General features: G+C 46.7%; 1 protein-coding gene across 1 annotated transcript in view; it reads left to right on the top strand.

The window, feature by feature from the left end:
* CELSR3 (cadherin EGF LAG seven-pass G-type receptor 3) overlaps positions 1 to 22,480 on the top strand; it is an 87,128-nt gene that overhangs the window by 4,284 nt on the left and 60,364 nt on the right. The window lies entirely within an intron of this gene.

The raw sequence follows: 22,480 nt of genomic DNA, 5'->3' as shown, positions 1-22,480 counted from the left end.
TTAGGGCGTAATAGCTCAGTGGGCTACCAAAAAGGCAAGATTTGATTGCTCGCTATTATCTCGTGGCAGACTCATTTCATAATTTATTAGGCAGAGCCAGGTTCCTGCCCTGAAGAGTTTACAATCTAAATTAGATAAAGTGCGCACAAAGGAAGGGAGAACGGATGCAAATGGGCTGAGACAAACCTGCTTGTTGCGGGGAGGATTAAAAAAGGAGGGAATGGCTGGAGTGGCTTCCCGGCTCTTTTCTTGGCTTTCTTTTGTTCAGTGCTGGAAACAGCTCACTAAATGTAGAGTGTGCTCCAGCAAGGCCTTTGCAAGAGGAGAATCTGCGTCTGGGTTTGGTTGCAACAAGTGATGTAGCCTGGAGAGCTTTGCCTTCCTAGGAGCTTTCCCCACAGCTGTGGAACTTAATTGGAATTGGGTGGGAAGAGGGAGGGAGCAGGTTAAGGGTTGCCCAGAGAAAAGGATACCACCTAGTGCAGGATTTCTGAGGCACGCTTGCTGTTTTGTTCAGACCATGCTCCTCTGTTGATTTTAAATCTCCCAGCCTTCCATTGGACTAGCCTGGACTAGCTGGAAGCAGCATGATGACTACCACAGTTTCCACAGGGCTTGTGGGTTTCTGGCACAGTGGTTTAGCATGCTCAGCACCAAAAAGTACCTTGGCTGCAGACAGGGGGTGGTGGGGAAAGGATTTTGTTCTGAGATTTGGTGCAACTGTCCATGACTATCTGTCATTCTGGCCTTCCCAGCAAGGAACTGAGCGGCATAGAAAGATCTACTCTTGTTGCCATGCTGAAGGGAGTTCCTTTTAAATTGGCTTAGGGATACCGTGATGGCAATGATGGCTTATTGCCCTCAAGCATATGCCAACAAGTCTCCCATCTCCCGGACCTCAGCTTTCCCACCTGCAAACCATGGCAAGGCGGAGTTACTTTTGCAAGCTGCCTTGCTAGCAAAATGCAAAAAGAAAGTGCCAACCCATTAGGTTTTTTGTAATATGTTTGAATGCCAATTAGAAGTTAGCCTCGGAATTGTCTAGGATGTCAGGGCTCAGCCTTAAAAGAGGAAGTAGTAATGAAGAGAGTGGCTCTGAGCTTAATCGGGCTGTCTTTCCCTTGCCCAATAACAGCCTTTGCACATCTGGGTTTGAGAGTTAAAGGCTTCTGGGACAGAAGACATGACATCTGGTCATATATTCAACCCCAGCTCCTCTTCTTTTAAGAATCCCATGCTAGACATGTCCATTAAATGCATCTCTAAGCCTATGGATCAGCTGCCTTTCTCAAGGTCTTGACTCCCTCTCTCGCGCGGCTCAGGTACACATAATTGAATGCTTTGGAGTTTTCTCTTAAAAACAAGTTGATCCCCCATGGCCAAACTGATATTACTCTAGCTGGCTCTTAGATGCTGCCTCAGACCTAGGCACTGAAAACGTCAGTCCCCCTCTTGCTGTAAGATGGAAAATTGTTCCCAGTGCCATTTGGAGTCTTAACAGGCTTTGCCCAAGCCACAACTCACTCATCTTCATCAGGATTTGGCCTGATGGTCAGATTTCATCAAAACTGCTCTTTTTCATTTAATTCACTTAATTGGTCATGTTAACATGTCAGCATGTCTGTCTTGGCTCCAGTCCCTTCTTTGTCCTCCCTGCCCTCTTACTAAACAGAGTTTACATGGGCTTGGAGTATTAATCCTACTCCTTTTTAATGTTACCTTTATCATTATCAATTTTTGCTGTACTGGCATAAACTAGTTTTGTGCCTGAGTGTAATACCATAGATGGCACTTTGGTAGGTCAGGTCTAGACATATAAAAAACAAATGTGTCTCTAGAAAACTTCCCCTGCACTGTAAGGAGATCTTATTTTAATTTTATTAGTGGGAAGCTGTTATAGGAGAGGAATTACACCAATAGCCAAAGGCCATCAAGGAAAATCTACATTACGGCCAGGAATAGGATATAGATTGCTTGAGCTGCTCCAATCTTTCGCTCTTTCCGTAAGGCCACCCCCTTCCTTCTGTTGCTAGCAATAGGTGTGCTTGAAAATGGAGCCTAATTATGCCAAATAACCCAACTGTGACTTGTGCAAACGGGTGTGGGAGGAGGCCCCTGTTTATGGGGAGTGGGGAGAGACAGAGGAAGGAGGTTGTATGTATCAGTGGCTCACAGGCTTAGTTACCCAGCTGTGTCTAGGGAGACTTACATTATTCATGACTTTCCCCACATCCTTAGCTATCATCTAGCCCTCTCCTATAACCCCCCCCCAACTAATTTAGGGAGTGGGCTCGGAAAAGGCAGCCCTTGTTTCCTTCAAAAGTATGGGGGGTGCAGGCGATGTGTTCTGCTGGGGCTCATTGCTAGATTGGGGTTCTTCAGGGGTTAATTGTAACTGCAGGGCAGGGCGATATCGTATTCAGGCACACAGGCAGGCATTGGGCGCTGATTACTGGAGAGCTAAGCTGACCTTTTCATGCTTCTGCCAGGGTGCGCTGCTGACGCTGGCTCTGCCTCCCTAACACACTTAACCCCGCACAAAGGCAGGGAGAAATCACATTTTCGGGTCTCACATTAAACTGCCTTAGAACAACAAGGCTCTCGAAAGGACGGTGTTGTCATTTCCCCAGCTTCCAGTGTGGAAATGAGGAGAGAAAAGGCTAAGCTCATGCAGGCGAGGAGAAGCATGGAAAGGGAATTAGGCAAAGGAGCCCTCCCTGGGGGCAGGCGAGGAGGTGGGGGAGAGGTGTAGGGGGAGCGGTGGGGGGGAGAGCGCTGCGCCTTTTGTTGGCTCTGGTGGTGGCTGAGGATGCTCAGGCCATTTTGTTCAAGCACTTCTTGCAACCCCTGGATTTTATTTTTGTTGTGTTTTTTCTTTTCTGTTTTTTAAAAAAAGAATCTATTGTTTCTGGAGTACCTCCCATGCCAAGTTGATCCAGTGGAAACAAGTGCCAGAGCTGGTGGCTGGAATCAATGCACAATTAGTCATGTCTAGGGAAGAGGAGGGAGCAATTTACGAAAAAGGATCTTAATGGATGGAAACCCCAGACTTACTACCTTGCTCAATAATGCACAGGCCCCACGCAGAAATTAAGATGGCAAGCCTCAGTCTGTATCATGGAGCACACATTTATTTCAGAAGATCAGCAACTGTTGTTATTATTACAGCCGTACCTCGAACAGAATCTGTTCTGGAAGTCCTTTTGACTTCCAAAAATGTTTGAAAACCAAGGCGCGGCTTCCAATTGGCTGCAAGAGCTTCCTACAGCCAATCAGAAGCCACGGAAGCCCTGTCAGATGTTCGGGTTCCAAAGAATGTTCGCAAACCGGAGCACTCACTTCTGGGTTTGCAGCATTCGAGAGCCAAAACGTATGAGTACCAAGGCGTTCAACAACCAAGGTACAACTGTATTGCAGCATTATTGTTGTTGTTGTTGTTGTTGTTGTTGTTATTATTATTATTATTATTATTATCTTTCATTCCTTCTCATCCCATGAACTCAGCAACTTCCAATAGATGGAACATTTAACTGAGGGCCAGGCTGGACAAATCAGTAATTCTGCCAAATGCTTTTTTTAAAAAAGTAAGTTGTAAGTGTGTAAATCTCGATATGGATTGGTGGGGAACTGTTAAAGGCCTCCCCACCCTCCATGCCAGGGTGCTGATCCAGATTAGGTGCCCCAGTGCCTGCAATCTCCTTTTTAAAAGACACTCTTGCTGATGGTGCCAATGGCATCCAATGACTGTGAAAGCTACAAAGCCAGGTTCATATCTCAACTCAGCAACTGATTCAGTGCCAGCACTTTGGGAGCACTAGTTGGTTCTGCTTTTGCTGTGGACACATGGAGATGGTCTCACACAGCAGAGAGCCACCGCGGGACAAGGGTGTGCATCACCACCCAGCTCAAAAGACACATCCCAACAATTCAGGAAGGCCCAGAGGAGCATCACAATGTGGTTGAGCACCCATGCACAGATCCCCCATGTGCTAAAAGTGTAAAGCACTTTGTAGAGTCAGCATGGTATATAAATGATACTAAAATTATAGCTTTAAGCTTGCCTAATTACAGGGTGAATGTGTATACTATCCTAGCTACTGATGCTGGATCAGAAGATGCTGTCATGAGTGGGTTTAATCCTGTTCATGCGAAGAATTAAAATGAGAGGTGTAAGCCAACGCTATCCCTTTAGGAACAGACTTAATAAAGCTATTGATAAATAGAGAGAATGAGCTGCATCATACTAATAGGCTTGACTAAAACTTTACATTACTACGATCAAAATGATTCTTCCCAAAGGGAAGTGAGTATGAATCAGCTAACGGAGTTTCCTTGGAAGTGGGAGGGCAGGATTCCTCCCAGATTCTTCAATTATTTCTGTGAAAGGCCTCATGTCAAAACAGCTAGTGCCGAGGCGGGAGCTTGTTCCGTAGAGACAGGAAGCGCAAGCGGATGTCTGCTTCTGCTGCTGCTACTGCTGCTGCTTAGAAAAATTAATTCTGGAGATACAAAGCTGCCTAACCAGCCTAGTGGTGGGAAGCTCTTCTTCTTTTTTTAATATAATTTTTATTAGGGTTTTTTTTTAACATATCATTTCAACAGTAATTAAACATACTTTTACATCTTATTCAAATTTTTGACATCCATCAATCCTGTCTGAAAATTTTCCAATCTAATCTCTCAGTATGCATTTCTTATCTTCCCTATTACATTTCAAACTCATAACCAATATCTCTATCTTTTTCTACTTTGTGACACTTTGTATATTTCTCCTTACAAAACTTCTTGTAGTCCTACTAGCGTAATTTGTTGATTACAGTTGCTCTTCAAATAATTCATATACTTCTTCCAATCGTCTGTAAATCTCTGCTCCCACAGGTTTCAAATCCTTCCTGTCATTTTGTCCAATTCTGCATAGTCCATTAATTTTGTCTGCCATTCTTCTTTCATTGGATTTTCTTCTTGTTTCCATTTCTGGGCTAACAATACTCTTGCCTCAGTTGTTGCATATAAAAACAATTTAACATCTTGCCTATTAATGTCCTGACCTATAATACCAAGTAAAAATGCTTCTGGTTTTTTTAAGAATGTATATTTCAACATCTTTTTCATCTCATTATATATCATTTCCCAGAAGTTCTTTACTTTTTTACATTCCCAAGTGGTGGGAAGCTCTTCTAACAGACCAAGGGCAAAGCTTGGTATTATAAGGAAGATGAGACAGTCACAGAAAAGAAAAGAAAAAGCCCTACTCTGTATGCAGTTCCTTTCTCCTTCTTTGTAGCCCCTCATTCAGAGATCTGACTGGATCCTTTTCTCCACGCACGCTCCGTGGGCCAAGTGTGACAGGTGGATGGGGGCCAACCCCTTCCCATCATCTGACGTCCCAATGACACAAGGTGACCCATTTTTGCGCGCACCAATTGTTGGGGATTAGGTGCTCTGCTCATGAAAGACCCCTTTGGTGTTGCCCCCCCCTTCCAGCAGCAACGCTGGCTTCCAAATAAATCCAGCACCCCTACCAGGCACAGCTGTGTCAAAGTTCTTACTCTTCATGGGTGGGGCCAGATCGGTTGCTTCACCTTTTACGCAGCAATCGTGGGTTTCATGGTTGCACCAGTTTTGCACTGCTGTCTACAGCAGTCAACACAGGGAAGGCATTGCGCATCTCCAGACACCCAGTGGGTATGGGTCTGGGAGGCATGGACCCAGTCATGGTTCCCTGGCACACACACAAAAATTCAGAGATGTGCACTAATGTTTTCCATGTATACCACAGCAGCCACTGGTATAATAACACTGGCAAGCACAATTGGCAAGCCTAGCATGGGGCTTGAGATTCAGCAAGCAGGAAAACTGGCTTGGGAACCCTAAGGACTAAGCTCCACACAGGCCTTCCAACCGACTTCTGAAATTAGGCTGTCAGTCAATTATTTGACTGGTGTAAAACCACAGCGGGTTACATGCAGCTTTCCATCATTCCTTCATGCAAACTGGGATGAAGTCACTTAGGACCACTGACAATGATCCTATGGACTGCAGGTGGAACCACAAAGACTGTCGGAAGTCTACATGCCATCCTCTGCAACTTGATTTTTCTTGATGTGGTTAAAAATAGGTATCAGGGTGAGGAGATGGCTGAAATTCACATTGTAGAACGTCTTTGAAGATCTGGAATTCTCAAGCTGTCATGGCCATCTAGAGCCCCCGGAATGCGCTTGCTGTCAAGACTTCAACTTGAAAAGCTTCATGTGTGTTTCTCCACTGTAGTCAATCAAATTACCCTGGAGCTGAGTTCACCCTCTGTTTTGTGCCAGATGTTTCTCTGGAGGGGTCCCATCTTTGGGATTTGCTCCCTTGTAGGTCTGCCAGAGCTCCAGGCTAGTCATTTTCAGGGTGTCATGCAAGCTGCATGTATTTAGGTTAGCTGTTAATTAACAGTTTTGTAGTGTCCTTGGATTGTGTGTTTTAATCTCCGCATTTAAAGTTTCCAAGGCAAGAGGCACTTTAATTAAATTAGTAATAATGCATCGTGAAAGCCAAATTTGACCTGATTTGCAAAATCGCTTAATTCCCCCAAATAATCACCAGGAACTTTAAAGAGCTGTGGATGCCTTGCAGAAGAACATAACAAGGGAGGGGGGGGGGCAAGTAAAGAAGCATTTGCTTCAAAAACAAGCAGCTTTTGTTTTTGCCATTCCTCTTTTTTTCATGGGGCAGTGAGCAATCGGAAGCATTTTAAGCCAGAGGTATATGCCAATTAAATTTGGTTAGTTGACATCCTGGTACATGTGTTTAGGATTGCGAGTTTAGTCCACAAAAATCCCATGAAAACATACAGACTTGAAAGATGAGTCATTTCCCTTCTTTTATGACCTGAAAATCATTGGTCTCTGTGTGTGATATCCTTCGTGCCTGCCTGGGCAATTATGGGCGCCTCCAGGCGAACTGCTTATACAGAATCCATCCTGATTTGTTTGCACAAAACTTAAACAAAAGTTAGTCCAGTCTTTGGGGAGCATCCATCGCGACTTGCTTGCAGGGTGTTTATGTGTCTTCCCATTAATCATTCATTCATTTCCAGTGCACCTTCCTAACCACAAGAAGTCTGCTGGGTTGTCTGTTGTTGTTTTTAAAGTGGATTTGTTGCACCAGTGTTAGAGTGCTTTAATCAGTTTAAATTGTACAAATCTAAACTTTTTCTTGAAAACAGTGGCAGTCTGGCATCCCACATTCTTGTTGCTGTCACTACTGCTGCGACTTGGATTTAATGCTGTATATGGAAGAGGAAAAGCTCTTAGTCTTGGTGGGGATGGGGGTGGGGGTGGGGGGAGCACATCCTGCTGAAATTATTCTGATGTAGGGCTAAAACATTGCACAGTTATAACCACACACCGTTAACTGTCCCCTGGAGTGCTTCCGTACTCAAAAGCCAATATGGATGGTCCCGCATTAGGGACCAATTAGTTCCATCCACTTGGACACAAATTCATGGCCACAGCATCCTTTTGTCAAGGCTAGAGTGCTCTTTTGTGTGTAGTCCAATTGCCCTGGGTAAACCGATCCGCCAAGAGGCATCGTTTCCCAGCACTCAGTGTGTGTTGAAAAATAGAAATGCCGTCGAGCCAAGACCAATCTCCTTTACCAGTCACTGTAGCATGTGAACGGCATGAAAAGGGAACCAGCTAGTGCAAATGTTAGGACAAGATCAGCCCCATTTCTCAGTTGCTTTCCTCCTTGCAGCTGCTCCTGAAAGTGCTCATGTGCATAATCAGGTGTATGATTTGACCGGTGGTGCATAGATCCCATATATATATATATATGTATGCGCAAATGTGTCGCTTCCTTTCATAGGCGCCAATTGGCAGGGACGGTGTCAAAGTGGCCTAGCATTAAACACCCCCGACAAATATTTGCGCAGGAAATAACACTGCGAGGCCAAAAAAGCAACCCCAGCTCTTGCTCCAATCCTCACATATCAAGTGCCTTTCCCAGCACAAAAGTATTATTTGTGCCAGGGGTGACACCTGCCAGATCAGAAATGGTGTGCAGTTATCTCCTCTGCCAGGCCAAACAGCAGCTTGCAAGATGGGCAGGCATGAGAGGTGAGAGGCTATCCCTAGAAGTTTTGGACTATCTTCTCATTTTGCACTAAGAGGGTCATATACCAGGTGGTCCAGCCCTACCTAGGACTGGGAGCAGTTGATATATGCATATGATTTTCTAGCTACTCTGAAGGTCTCCCACTACTGAGTTCCTTGTGCTGTACCACAAGTTACCCCTGCCCAAATCCCCTCCTCCGCACAACTATTAAGGGTGTAGTAGTCCATCTGGACACAAGTGGGTTAAGCCACTGGGCCGCTTGGGCTTGCCGATTGAAAGGTCGAGGTTCGAATCCCCATGACGGGGTAAGCTCCCGTTGCTCGGTCCCAGCTCCTGCCAATCTAGCAGTTCAAAAGCACACAGTGCAAGTAGATAAATAGATACTGTTCCGGCGGGAAGGTAAACGGCGTTTTTGTGCGCTGCTGAGTTAGTCATGCTGGCCACATGACCCAGAAAAACTGTCTGTGGAAGTGGACAAGTGCGGGCTCCCTCGGCCTGTAAAGCGAGATGAGCGCCGCAACCCCAGAGTTGTTTGCGGCTGGACTTAATTGTCAAAGGTTCCTTTACCTTTACCTTTTAGTCAATCTGGCCACCCTACAGCTATGAACACAGCTGAGTTTTAATTCCAAGTGTGGATTTTAGGTTGGGCAGAGTTCTTGTGTGAAAAAGTCCAACTTCCTTTAGAAACAATGGACTGGAGAAGTAAATTGAGTGGGTTCAGGCTTATCATAGATTTGAATGACGTCTGGTTTGGGCCTTCCCCTTTTGCATCAGCAGCCATTTCACTGAATGCAACTGAGTTGTTGACTTCTGTGGTAGTGGTAGTGGCACCCGCCCTGTGGAACGCCCCCCCATCAGATGTCAAAGAAATAAACAACTATCTGACATTTACAAGACATCTGAAGGCAGCCCTGTTCAGGGAAGTTTTTAATAACTGATGTTTTAATGTATTTTTAACCTTCTGTTGGAAGTCACCCAGAGTGGCTGAGGAGACCTATTCGAATGGACATCGTAGAAATAAGAAATTATTATTATATATTATTATTATTCTGTCCTAGGCTAGGCTGAGAAAATGTAATCACTCTTGTTGTCCCTTAAGGGAGAGCGTCAATGGCCCATGCAGCGATGCATGTGAGCATCCACCCGCATTTAGCATGTGGCCTGTGTATGCTTTGTAAGGAGACGAAGAGGAGCTTCCTTCCTGGGGGAATTGATCAAAGCAGCTGAGCATTGATCCCTTTCCCCATTTGTATCATCCAGTGCCATGGATCCACTGGCTCATCCAGTGCCATGGCTACAAGGGGTGGCTACAGGGGGTGCTAGTTGGGGTGTTTGTTTGTTTTTTTGCCCTGGGTGAAGCCTCCAAGGCATTAATAGCCCACCCTTTAGCCAAAAAGGTTCACAGAGTATCTTCTGAAAACCACTTCTAAGATGGCCAGCAAAACAGGAAATAGGGTTAACAGATCAGCAGCATCCCTGACCCTGAGATTTCAGGATCCAAACCTGAGACCAAGGGGTGGCCCCTGGTGATGTCACAGGGACAGACCCTGGAGACAGAGGTTAATTGGGAGACGGGAGGGGAGAAGGGGAGACACGTCCCAGAGTTAATTTGCAGCCAGTTCCTACCAAGCTGAAGCTTATAAGCTGCAGGCACAGTCAAATGTGTCAAGATGTGTGTGTGTACGCAAATTTGCATGCTGGGAGTGCCAAACTGAATTTTTGACCCGGATGAAAGAAAGCCTAGTTTCACCCCTGGGCTCATCCACACTTCTGCTTGCCCTGCCACTTCCCCCGGGGAAGCCCCTGCTTACTGCTGAATCAGCAAACGTCAGCTGGGTTTTCTCCGGATTGACATTAGCTCTGATTTAACGCTAAAGGGAAAGGGCAAAAATGCTCAGACCCATGCCTAGAGAACATGGGACAAGCAGGAAAGTGCTCGGACCTGTGATTTCTAGGCAGGGGACAAGCATAAGTGTGGATGCTCCCTTTGCCACCAAGTGCTGCCTGGGCTCACTCCTGTAATATTCCAGGAGCAGAGGAACATTCCGCTTAGCTCTCGGCAACCATAACCCCACTCTAGATGCGCATAAATGTTTGGCGAAAGCCACCGTGACCTGTCCATGCAACCACTTGCTGTGCCTGCCTTCATGCGCCTGCAACTACATGTTGAGGAAGCTCCCTGTGGGAGAGGGACATGAATATTCACCAGCCTCTGGCTCTTCATCAGTTGCCAGGGCCTGCGTTTGTCGAGAATGGCTGAGGCTCTCTGATTAAAATTACTCCTGGGGGGGTTGGCGCTTCCAGCAGGCTTTGGGCTGCCTTTGTGTGTCGATTGAAAGGTGGGGAGGGGGAGGGGGGTCCTCCTCTTAACCATCTGCTTCCCTTTAATGTCGAACAGATTGTGAGTCTGGGCAAGAGGCCGGAGCTACCAGTCAGGATTGCACTGCAAGCGCTACTCGCAACGTAACACAGCCCCTAAAATAACCCTCGTAGTGTACATTTGCGTGTGTGTTTCTGCATGTGCACATGCCCACAAGACCGCCTTGCTTGCACACAGTGTTTCATGATGACGCATTGTTCCCAAGAAAGCTTGCGAGATTGCCAGCTTACCACTATGTGCTCGGAGCTATGTGGGGAATGAATTGGTCAGAAGAATTGACCACTCCCTTAATCCTAGAGATCTCTGTCCAGAACTGAATGTGTGGTAAATGCTGTTCTCCTCCCCACTTTACAAGATATTCGATGAGTGCTGATATGCGTTGCTTTCCAAGCCATTTTCTCCTAGGTGGGTTTAATTTGTTCGCTCACTTCTTACAGAAGAGCCAGATGACATTGCCGTCGAATCCCTACAATCCAATGTTCTCTCTGTTGCCCTTCCATTTATTTTTATTTATATATTTAAGACTATCTATAGACTGCTTGATTATAAAACAAACAACAAAACCTCTAAGCAGTTTACAAAAATACAAAGTATTAAAATTATAGATAGAAAGCAGGCATTTTGAAATGTTCAAAAGATGGTTAACAGCTGAAGCAGTTAAAAAGAAATAAAACATGCGTAGCTTTGATGTGTCTGGATACGGTAAAGGTAAAGGGACCCCGGACCGTTAAGTCCAGTCGCGAATGACTCTGGGGTTGTGGCGCTCATCTCGCTTTACTGGCCGAGGGAGCCGGCGTACAGCTTCTGGGTCATGTGGCCAGCATGACTAAGCCGCTTCTGGTGAACCAGAGCAGTGCACGAAAACGCTGTTTACCTTCCCGTCGGAGCGGTACCTATTTATCTACTTGCACTTTGATGTGCTTTCGAACTGCTAGGTTGGCAGGAGCCTGGACTGAGCAATGGGAGCTCACCCCATCGCAGGGATTCGAACCGCCGACCTCCTGATTGGCAAGCCCTAGGCTCTGTGGTTTAGACCACAGCGCCACCTGCGTCTCTTTTTATGTGTCTGGATAGACAAGCCTAAATAAAAATGTTTTAAGTGGGCATTCAAAATAGCACAGTGAACTGCTGCAGTCAAGTCCTCCCAGTCCAGGACTGCTGTGGCTATTGCAGAAATCGCAGGTGGTAAAAGATGCTTCTACCCACCGAGACTACCTGGGCGTTCAGTGACTGAGCTGGGTCGGGAAGCACCCCCAAACTGTGTACCTGCTCCTTCAGAGGGGGTGCAGCCCCATCCAGGGCAGGGAGTTGACCAGTTTCTCTGCCAAAGGAACCACTCACGCACAGTGCCACAGTCTTGCCAGGATTCAAGCTCAGCTTATCTTCTTTCATCCACCACTGCATCCAAGCACTGGTCCATGGCTCACACAGCCTCTCCTGAGTCAGATGCTATGGAGAAATAGAGCTCAGTTTTGTCAGTATACTGATGGTCCCTTGCCCCAAGACTCCTAATGACCACTGCCAGCAGCTTCATAGAAATATTCAGTAGCCCTGGGGATAGAACCACCAAGGAAGCAGAAATTGTTCTCCCAATGCTCCTGTCTGGACTCAGTTCCATAGGAAGGGCCGGAACCACTGAAACACAGTTCCTTCCCTCAGTTCCCATTCTATGAAGCCAGTCCAGGGGGATACCATGAAAAGCCACAGAGAGGCTGAGAAGCAAGGTTGCTTTCTGTAAAGTTCATTCATCAGGGCATCCAATGGCAGCTTAGTCCAGTGTGGTGTAGTGGTTAAGAGCGGTAGTCACGTAATCTGGGTAACCGGGTTCGCGTCTCCGCTCCTCCACATGCAGCTGCTGGGTGACCTTGGGCCAGTCACAATCTCTCAGCCCCACTCACCTCACAGAGTGTTTGTTGTGGGGGAGGAAGGGAAAGGAGAATGTTAGCCGCTTTGAGACTCCTTAAAGGGAGTGAAAGGCGGGATATCAAATCCAAACTCTTCTTCTTCTTCTTCTATGGCTGGGTTGTGTGATATGGCACTTTAAAGACAACCACAGGGCCCATATAGAGTGGCAAAATGCAACTGTGACTTCTCTTTGCTACTGAATCTTTAATAAATCATTATGGCCAACTTCCAGGCACAACTGGCCATTTAATTAGTTGCTTCCTACTCAAAGCCTAAGCAGTCCCATTCTTCTTCTTCTTCTGCTTCTTCCCATCATCATCATCATCACAATTGCACAGTTATGAGAATATATAAATAGTAAGGTTGCTTGGCCTACAAGAAGGAAACAACTAATTAAAGGGTCATCAGGAAATGATTAATTAAAGGACCAGATGGTGTCTAATATTCATGGGTTCCAGAGAGTAGGTGATGGCACACTAAAAGGTTGATTGCCTCCCAACCTCACTGCTTAAGATGGCTGTTCTGCCTTGCCTCCTCTCAGGAAGGCAGTTTCTGCTCTGCAGCTTGCTTTGCATAATGCTCTGTGTGGGGAAGGCTTTTTTCTTCTCTGTTTTGCCGCATCAGAGGCATCAGCAGCCCCCCTGACAGCCTAATGGTCCATCTAGTGCTGTCCTGCTTACTCTCTGCCTGTCAGCCCCTCCCAGAGTCTTGGGCAGGTGATTTCTCCAGCCCATGCTCCTAGTGTCCCTAAGTTGTCAGTGCCAGGGTTTGAAAGCAGGAACTTCGATATGGAAAGTTTACCCAGGTCCACCGAGCATCGTTCAGTTGTTTCCATCCTTCATTTAAACCCACTGCCATAACCCAAAACTATCCTTGTGCAGCAGCAGCAGCAGTGATCCCTGACACACTGTGACCTGCTGGGGCAAATCAATGTTTGCTATCGATAAGGTGCTGCCTGGCCCAGATGTGAGCAGTGGGAGTGGGCACTGTAGCTGTCTGTTCCGCAAAGGGCAGGAACAGGCGGCTCCAGAAAGGGGCAGGAAGAAGAGGCGGCTGGGCCTCTGGGAACAAGCGAGATGGTATAAAGGCCATGTGTGGGGTCAGGGGTGAGCATGGAGGGGCAGCGGGTAAGGTGCAACGTGAGGCCCAGGGAAAGTGTTTCTCTTTGTTCTTTGGAAGGCGAGAACCAGGAAGTGGATCTTTGGATGCCACATTGAAAAATAGAATTACTTGTGTTTGTTTTTGTCCTCCTTCTGGTGTAATATTCAAACAGGGAAGTTGTGCATCTCTCCCACAGTGGGACGGATGAGCTGCCCACAGAGCAATTGGACAGTACTTGGGTGTGTGGTGCTGCTGTTACGTTGTAAGCGTTTGAATACATCTCAATCTGGTAAATCCCTGTTGGGAATCTGCATGGGAATCCCCCTGTATGTCAATCTGAGGTGCCTACAGGAGGAGTAGCATATAGATATGATATAATCTGGTATCACAGGCCATATGTCTATTCTTTTAAATGAATTGGTAGTTTGTTTATTATTACAGTGGTACCTCGGGTTAAGAACTTAATTAGTTCTGGAGGACTGTTCTTAACCTGAAACCGTTCTTAACCTGAGGTACCACTTTAGCTAATGGGGCCTCCCGCTGCCGCCACACGATTTCTGTTCTCATCCTGAAGCAAAGTTCTTAATCCGAGATACTATTTCTGGGTTAGCGGAGTCTGTAACCTGAAGCGTCTGTAACCTGAAGTGTCTGTAACCTGAGGTACCACTGTACATTTATACATGTTTTATCCTCACAACAACCCTGTGAGGCTGGTTAGGCTTCATGGCTGAGGAGGAAATATTTTGAGTCATTAGAAGAGACAAGATGTGGGTTGTTCTATGCACTAAAATAAAGGAATATTTCCTCAGTTTTGAAGGGTGAAGGCCTGGATTTACTTTGGAGTGTGTGTCTACTATGTGTGTGCACCCTAAAATTTTAGAACAGCACAATCACGAGAATAGAATGTCGAAGGCAGACCCTCCAGTCTGTAAGTGCGCCTACAGGCCCCAAAGCATTAGCAACCCCAAGACCATGAAGTCCAGATTTAGAATTACTTAACTGTATTTCTTTCCCTGAGGCAGAGGAGCAGGTGGGGGTGGGGAAATGTCTTTCTCGAGGCATGAGGATGCACAGCAGAATTTCCTGCTTTGGTTCCACATGAGGCTTAAAAAGGGATGATTCAAAGGAGAAATGAAAGCCCCCTGTGCTCCACACCCCCTACATCTCTGACTCCGCCATCGAGAAGATTAGTTCCTGTGTTATTGCACCGGTGCCTCTATTTGCTCTCTTATTCCTCCCTCCACACATTCCCACCCCCCTTCCACCAGCTCTGTCTTATCTCCAGAGCTCCAGGGGTTGTTGGTGCCAGCACCTGAGGCTTCCTCTGGAATTTTCCAGGGCTGCCAAAGGAACTCTCACTCTTTAAAGGACAAAAGAAGAAGAAGAAGGGGAAGGAAGAGCTATTTCCATCGTTAAATCTTCCTGAGCCGTTAGCTTCAAACAGGAACGGGAGGAATCAAAGCGCTTGTGTCTGGGCTCTGTGGCTGCCAAGGGAGAAGAAGACAATCAGACCCGAGCCGTACATGGAGGGGGTGCCATCAACTGTCTGCTCATTGGGTCAGCAGAAGGAGGGCGTTTCTCTCTCTCTTTTTTACAACACTGCTTCCTTCCTGGAATATTGGTTCCCAATTAGAGCAGCTTCAAAGTGTGGGGGACTGGGGTGCTTTGGGGGGCTGTGATGGAAGCACCCTTGCTTATTACCCTGGCCATATCCATGGCTGGCTGTTTCTGCTTCCACCAAATCCTGCAAACATGATAGTATACCTGAAGGAGCGTCTCCACCCCCATTGTTCAGCCTGGACACTGAGGTCCAGCTCCAAGGGCCTTTTGGTGGTACCCTCACTGCAAGAAGTGAGGTTACAGAGAACCAGAGGGCCATCTTGGTAGTGGTACCCACCCTGTGGAAGAAGAAGAAGAAGAGTTTGGATTTGATATCCCGCTTTATCACTACCCGAAGGAGTCTCAAAGCGGCTAACATTCTCCTTTCCCTTCCTCCCCCACAACAAACACTCTGTGAGGTGAGTGGGGCTGAGAGACTTCAGAGAAGTGTGACTGGCCCAAGGTCACCCAGCAGCTGCATGTGGAGGAGTGGAGACGCGAACCCGGTTCCCCAGATTACGAGTCTACCGCTCTTAACCACTACACCAAACTGGCTCTCCCTCCCATCAGATGTCAAGGAAAAAAACAACTATCTGACTTTTAGAAGACATCTGAAGGCAGCCCTGCTTAGGGAAGTTTTTAATGTTTGATGTTTTATTGCATTTTTAATATTCCGTTGGGAGCCACCCAGAGGTGTGTGTGTGTTGTTGTTGTTGTTGTTGTTGTTATTTACAGGGGGACTTGCACCAAGTTCCCTTACAGAGATGTTCCTGAACCATGAACACCTGAGGAGGAAAGGTAGGGCCATATCTAGTGCTTAGGCATGCTCAGAGTAGGCCCATTGAAATCAATGGACATGATGAAGGCTGTGATCCTAACCTCACTTTACTCTGGAGTCAATAGACATGACAAACTGATCGTATGTGTGCTGCCTTGGATCAGATCAAGGACTGCCTTTCCCCATATGAACTGCCCCGGACCCTCTAATCATCATCTGAGGCCTTTTTTCATGTGCCTCCTTGAGAGGTCCGGAGGGTGGCAACACGAGAACAGGCCTTTTCTGTGGTGGCTCCCCGTTTACGGGATGCTCTCCCCAGGGAGGCTAACCTGATGCCTTTGTTGCATATATTTAGGCACCAGGTGAAAATGTTTCTCTATCAGGCCTTTAATTAATCAGGCCTTTGACTGATTAACATTTTATGGCTGTTTAAATGTATTTGTGGGAGACAGGTTTTTGGGGGTATGTTTTTGTTTTTATTATGTATTATTTTGTGTTCTTATTTTGTATTTTTATGTTCTGATCTTTGGATGAAGGGCAATATACAAATTTAATAAATAATAATAAGAAAATGTTAATAAAAAGCTGCCAAATCCAGCATTCTGTGCAAATATTCTACGACTTGGTTGTCCATCAGAAATGGATTTGTACTCCAGCAGCGGAATCCTGCCTAGCTTATTCCCACCTCTGATGTAGGAATGGATTAGGTCAGGGGTCTGCAACCCGCGGCTCCGGAGCCGCATGTGGCTCTTTTACACCTTTGCCGCGGCTCCGGGGCGGATACTAGCAAGGGGAGGAGGCGCATTGTGCGCCCCGACACTCCCCACTGTGGCGGGCTCTGTACTGGCTGTGACGTCGCATGGGGGCGGTGCGTGTGTTAGTCACGCACCGTCCCGACGTTACCTTCCCTCCCGCCGTCAGATAGTGGCTCCGGAGATATATTTGTTTTAAATGTCGCAATGGTTTTGCGGCTCCCAGTTTTTTTTCCTTCGGAAACGGGTCCAAGTGGCTCTTTTTGTCTTAAAGGTTGCAGACCCCTGGATTAGGTCTTGAAGGTAGCAATTGAGGTGCAGGAAAAGCCGACTTCTTTGGAAACATCAGCCGTTACTGCAGCTGCAGGTGGGATATCAGGCAGAATGCAAGAGCGGCTTTCGATTTCAAGTTCAGGGCCTGATTGCTTTAAGGCAGCCTCACCCAGTCTGGTTTCCCCAGATGTTTTGGACCACAATCCCCATCACCCCCTTATCTTTGGTCATGAGTCTGACCAGAATCGTAGTCCAGAACAGCTGGAGAGCCCCACAATGGGCAAGGCCCATTTAAGGGATGGAGCACAACTTGAGCGCATGGCACATGTTTTGCATGGAGAAGACCTCAGCTTCAACCCCTGGCATGTCCTGTTGGAATGAACAGGCAACAGAGCAAGCAATACTGAGCTACATGGATCTAATAACCTTACCTAAAATAAGGCAGCTCCCCCTATTTCTGTCCTGTATTTAGGAGGTCATTTTACTGAATCCCTCAGGAGGTTAGCACCTTCTTTTACTTCTTTAACAGTCACACAGTAAAGTGAGCATTCAGTGGGTGAAGCATTTCCTGGCCTGAGATGCGGGGATCTCTCTGCCTTTTGATGCAGCCCTAACCTCCCAGGGAGCATGCAGCATTGGCCAATTGCCTGAGCTTTCTGTATTGGTTTACTATTCTACAGACACCTCTTCAAGGGTGTTTAGCAATCCCATGGATGATGTGAGCTAATGCATTAAAGACGTCATGGTGCAGAGGACCTCTCTTAGGAAAGGCAGTCCGGCCTGTGTTCAGATCCCCATTCCCTTCCAGCTCTAATGCCTCTGGCTGCTTTTAAAAAACGGTGCATTGATAGAATGTGGGAAATGCATTTGCAGCTTCTGCAGGGGGCAAGTTAGTGGAGTGTGCTGGCTAACCTGAGCTGTCAGACAGAAAATCCTCCGTTCAAATCCCAGTCAGCCATGAACTCACTAGGTGGCCCTAGGCAAACCTCCCAGCCTGTCATCTGTGTAATGCGTATAACATACCCTACGTGATAACTTTTGGGATGTCTCTGAACAAATACATTCCCTCTCGAATATTGGCCTATACAGTGGTACCTCAGGTTAAGTACTTAATTCGTTCCATAGGTCTGTTCTTAACCTGAAACTGTTCTTAATCTGAAGCACCACTTTAGCTAATGGGGCCTCCTGCTGCTGCCGCACCGCCAGAACACAATTTCTGTTCTCATCCTGAAGCAAAGTTCTTAACCTGAGGTACTATTTCTGGGTTAGCGGAGTCTGTAACCTGAAGCGTATGTAACCTGAAGCATATGTAACCCAAGGTACCACTGTATAGGGAGGTTGCAAAGTGCCTGGAGCCCTATATGCACGCTAAAGGGGATTAACCCACAAACCTACCTGTGCATCTCTCTGAAATGCAGGTGGGGTTTTGCATTGGATGTTGCTGCCCTTTGCAATCCAAAGCATTGTGGGTGGTGGCGGGGAGCCGGCCTCGATGCTCCCCAGACGAGCCTCCCTTGCAGCCTGCCGTCCAGCGTGACAAGTGGAGCATGAACCCCCTTGTGGGTCTCCCCGGCAGACAGGGCCCATTTGTTGTGTGCTCTGCCTTGAAGTCTAGGTTATGTCAGCGCTGCGGGAGACACCAGATGCAATTATCTGCCATTCTGCAGGGCTGGCAGCTCATGCATAGAGAGGGGAGCGGAAAAGATGCTCCCGCTGTGCTGTCCCTGCAATACAATGCCTCCCTATGCGCCGTGTTAACAGCTCATGACCCCCGGGCTTTTCCTGTCACAAGTCTATTGAGGAAGCTGGCTTAGGTGACAGAGCCCAGGGCTTAAGCTTGAGCCACTTTTCATTGCCAGGCTTCAACCTGGGAACAGGATGCTGACACAGAGATGTACCTGTATGGCTTGCTGAAGATGCTCAGCCTGCCAGCCCTCTCTTAGCACCTCTTCCAAGGTCTCTTCTGTTACATACGGTCATCATATATTTTAAGTGCTCAAAACTACCAAGCTTGGTACAATTATGCAATTGACAAGGCACTGCCTCCAGTATTACAATCCACTGGAGTAGTCTGTACAGATGTGTCAGAATTGCATCTCTGCAGTGGCACCATTAATATAGGGTAAGGAAGGGGGGCATTTCTCCTTTTGTTTTTCACACCGCAAATGATGATTTCTATGTCATTTATTTATGAGGACATTTATATCCCACAATTCCTCCAAGATGCTCAAGGTGGGGTACACAGCTCTCCCCCTCCCTGTCCTCACAACAACCCTGGAAGGTTGTTTATTTATTAAATGCCTATAATGCTCTTTATCCAAGGATCACGGGGCGGTTGCGGCAGAGCAGTGGTGACTGGCCCAAAGTCACCCAGGGGGCTTCATGGTTAAGTGTGTGGTGGGTAGGTGGGATTTGAACTCTGGATCTCCCCCAAATTTGGGCCAGTGCTCTAACTGGATGATTCCATGCCCACCCCCACCTATATCCGTGGCCAACTCACAAGTTCTATTCACAGAATGTCTTGTTATGAGCAATGCAATGAATGAGCCCACCTACTCAATCTATCGTAATGCCTCCTAAGGCATTGCTTGTTTATTTAACACCATCCAAATGCTTAGCAAAGTCCGGAAAGGAAAGGACCCCTGCCCTGAAGAGCTTACAGTCTAAAATTCAATATAGAGGAGACAAGAGAGGCAAAGGATATAATAGAAAACAGGGAGAAGAGAATGTGCATGTATGTCAGTTGCAAGATTTTATTCCATCTCTACTATAGTGGCCTATAAGCTTTGAAGGTGGGAGAAGAAATGAACACAAAGACCCTCCAGGGGTCTTTTTTTATTGTGTAGTTGTGGTGATTTGTTGCTCGTGACAGTATCAGGGCAGTTCCATGGAATCCCACTTTCCAGAACTGTTTGTGCCTGCAAAGGTTCTGGGGCAGACAAATGCTCTGTTGACCAATGAGCGCACACTGAATCCCTGTAACTTTTTATATTACAAATAGTTGGATGCTATCCCACTTTTGTCCCACTGCAGGGCAAGAGACAATGATGCAATGACAGTGCAGGAGCAACTCATGAAGGGAAATGATGTGTGGACAGTCCAGGATAAATCCACCACTGATGCACAAATATTGTTTTAGTGGCACAATGCAGGATTCAACCCTGCAAACAGCAGCAACAACAATGCCAGTCAGGGGGGACCCTTTGAAAGTCCTGACTACACTGTGTTGCTGTTTCTAATACATTTTTTAAAAATAGTTCCTCTGTAATATTGCAGAACATGCAATCCTCTGTTCTGATCCTCGCTTTGAACTAATTGTGTTGATGATACTGCCACGGAGCTTATTGGACTCCACTGTGCCTGTTTGCTAATGGAGTGACAAGTTGTGGCTGTTGTTGCTGTGACTCATCTAAAGCATCTGTTCTTCATATGCTGGGAGAGTGTGGAATCATAAAAACACTTTGGCAAGAACTTTATTAGATATGTTAATGGCATCTTAAGAATCATTAGTTTTGTCAAGCTCTTGAGCATCTTCCAGTTGAATGAAGCCTGACTGAACTACAATAACTGGGTGCAGATAACTTTTTGGGTGCTTGGGGAAGGGCTCACATTCTAGATATGCATGCTAAAGGAAAAGATTTGTCTATCTTCCACCTACTGCAGGGTAACTGACCTGTGTCAATGTTGTCACTATGGTTGCTGCTAGAAATTAGTTGCAAAAAGGCTTTTAAAATATACATATTTTTTAAACAGTTTATCATGTTTTTTTAGGAGTGTGCTGGATTTCTTTTTGATTCATAGCTTCTAGCAGCCTTCCTCAAGCTAGTGTCCTTCAGGTGACTTGGACTACAATTCTCATCAGTTCTTGCCAGCATGATGTGTGTTTTGCTTTGCTAGTTACCTTGAGTGAGCTGGTCAGAGAATGATAGGGGGAAATACTAATAAAAATTTGGACACAGTCTTCTCACCCTACCCTACCAATCTTAGTCTCTCTCTCTCTCTCTCTCTCTCTCTCTCTCTCCACACCCACCCACACCCACGTGAGCCTCTGATCTGTGCTGCAGATCTGGTTCCCAGCAAGTACCGGTAATCTATGGAGTAATCTATGGGGAAATGTTTGTAAGCAGTTTTCTGTGTGGGGCTGTGTGGAATCACATTGCTAAGAGTTGGAGCAGCTTATTTCTGGTATTTCTTACCTACTCTCCCCCTTCAGATCCCAGAGCAGGTGACATAAAACAAAATCCAATAATGAAATAATGAATATTCAACAAACCATAAAATGACAGCAATCAAAGCATAAAACAAATACAACTAATAACACAATTTACAGGGAGGGTGACCAAAGACTTATGGTGCAAGTCCAAAAAACTCTATAGGGAGTGAGTTTCACAGCTTTGGGGCTTCCACAAAGAAGGCCCCATAGGCATGGGGAGTTGCTATTGGAGTGACAGGATTCAAATGTCCTGCTGCACACCTCAGCATGCAGTATTCATCACAAAAACCTTTAGAACAGGGCAATCTGGGATTGGGGAGGTATAATTCCTGGTGTTTACAGGGTGTGGCACATGAGTGTCATGGCTTATGTAGCTAAAGCAGCAGCATCTAGGCACAAAGGGGAAGTATTGGAAGGCTTGGGAGAATCCCAATGTTTGCAGAAGCCTAATCAGCCTAAGCAGGACTGAGCATGCTCAGTGGCCATAGAATGTGGGAGGGGGCATTATTGGTTTGTTTTTGTTTTATTGTGTATTACGTATTTTGTGTTCTTGTTTTGCATTGTTATGTTTTTAACTGCCCTGTGATTTTCAGATAAAGGGCAGCTTATAAATTCATAATAGAATAATAGAACGTTGACTGATTGTGGAGGGGGAAATGGATAACCAGGAGCAGGGGATGGAGGGGAGCGGCTGGCATCCTGAACAGGGAGCACGCCTGTAATCCACTACTCCACCATGTGGAATTTGCGAGAGAGGGCCATAGAGCATCTGAGTTGCATCCCCTGTGTCTCCAGGTAGAGCTGGGATAGAGTTCCTGCCTAAAACCCCGGAGAGCTTCTGCCTGTTAGTGCAGACAATATTGGGCCAGCTGGAACAATGGTCTGACTCTGGATGTGGGTGGCACTGTGGTCTAAACCACTGAGCCCCGGGCTTGCTGATCGGAAGGTTGGCAGTTCGAATCCCCGCGACGGAGTTAGTTCCTGTTGCTCTGTCCCAGCTCCTGCCAACCTAGCAGTTTGAAAGCATACCAGGGTGAGTAGATAAATAGGTACCGCTGTAGCGGGAAGGTAAACAGCGTTTCTGTGCGCTCTGGTTTCCGTCACAGTGTTCCGTTGCACCAGAGGCGGTTTAGTCATGCTGGTCACATGACCCGGAAAGCTGTCTGTGGACAAACGCCGACTCCCTCGGCCTGAAAGTGAGATGAGTGCCACACACCATAGTTGCCTTTGACTGGACTTAACTGTCCAGGGGTCCTTTACCTTTTACCTTTACCTGACTCTGGATAAGGCAGCTTCCTATATGTTCCTAGAATCTTCTGTCCCCCGCCTGGTGCTAACTCAAAAAGTCCTCTGTGCAGTGTTAAGGCAGCTCGCTA

Source organism: Podarcis tiliguerta (genome assembly GCF_965153285.1).
Source record: "Podarcis tiliguerta genome assembly, chromosome: 2".
NCBI classification, from domain to species: Eukaryota; Metazoa; Chordata; class Lepidosauria; order Squamata; family Lacertidae; genus Podarcis; species Podarcis tiliguerta.
This window is presented reverse-complemented; position numbering and strand designations above follow the sequence as displayed.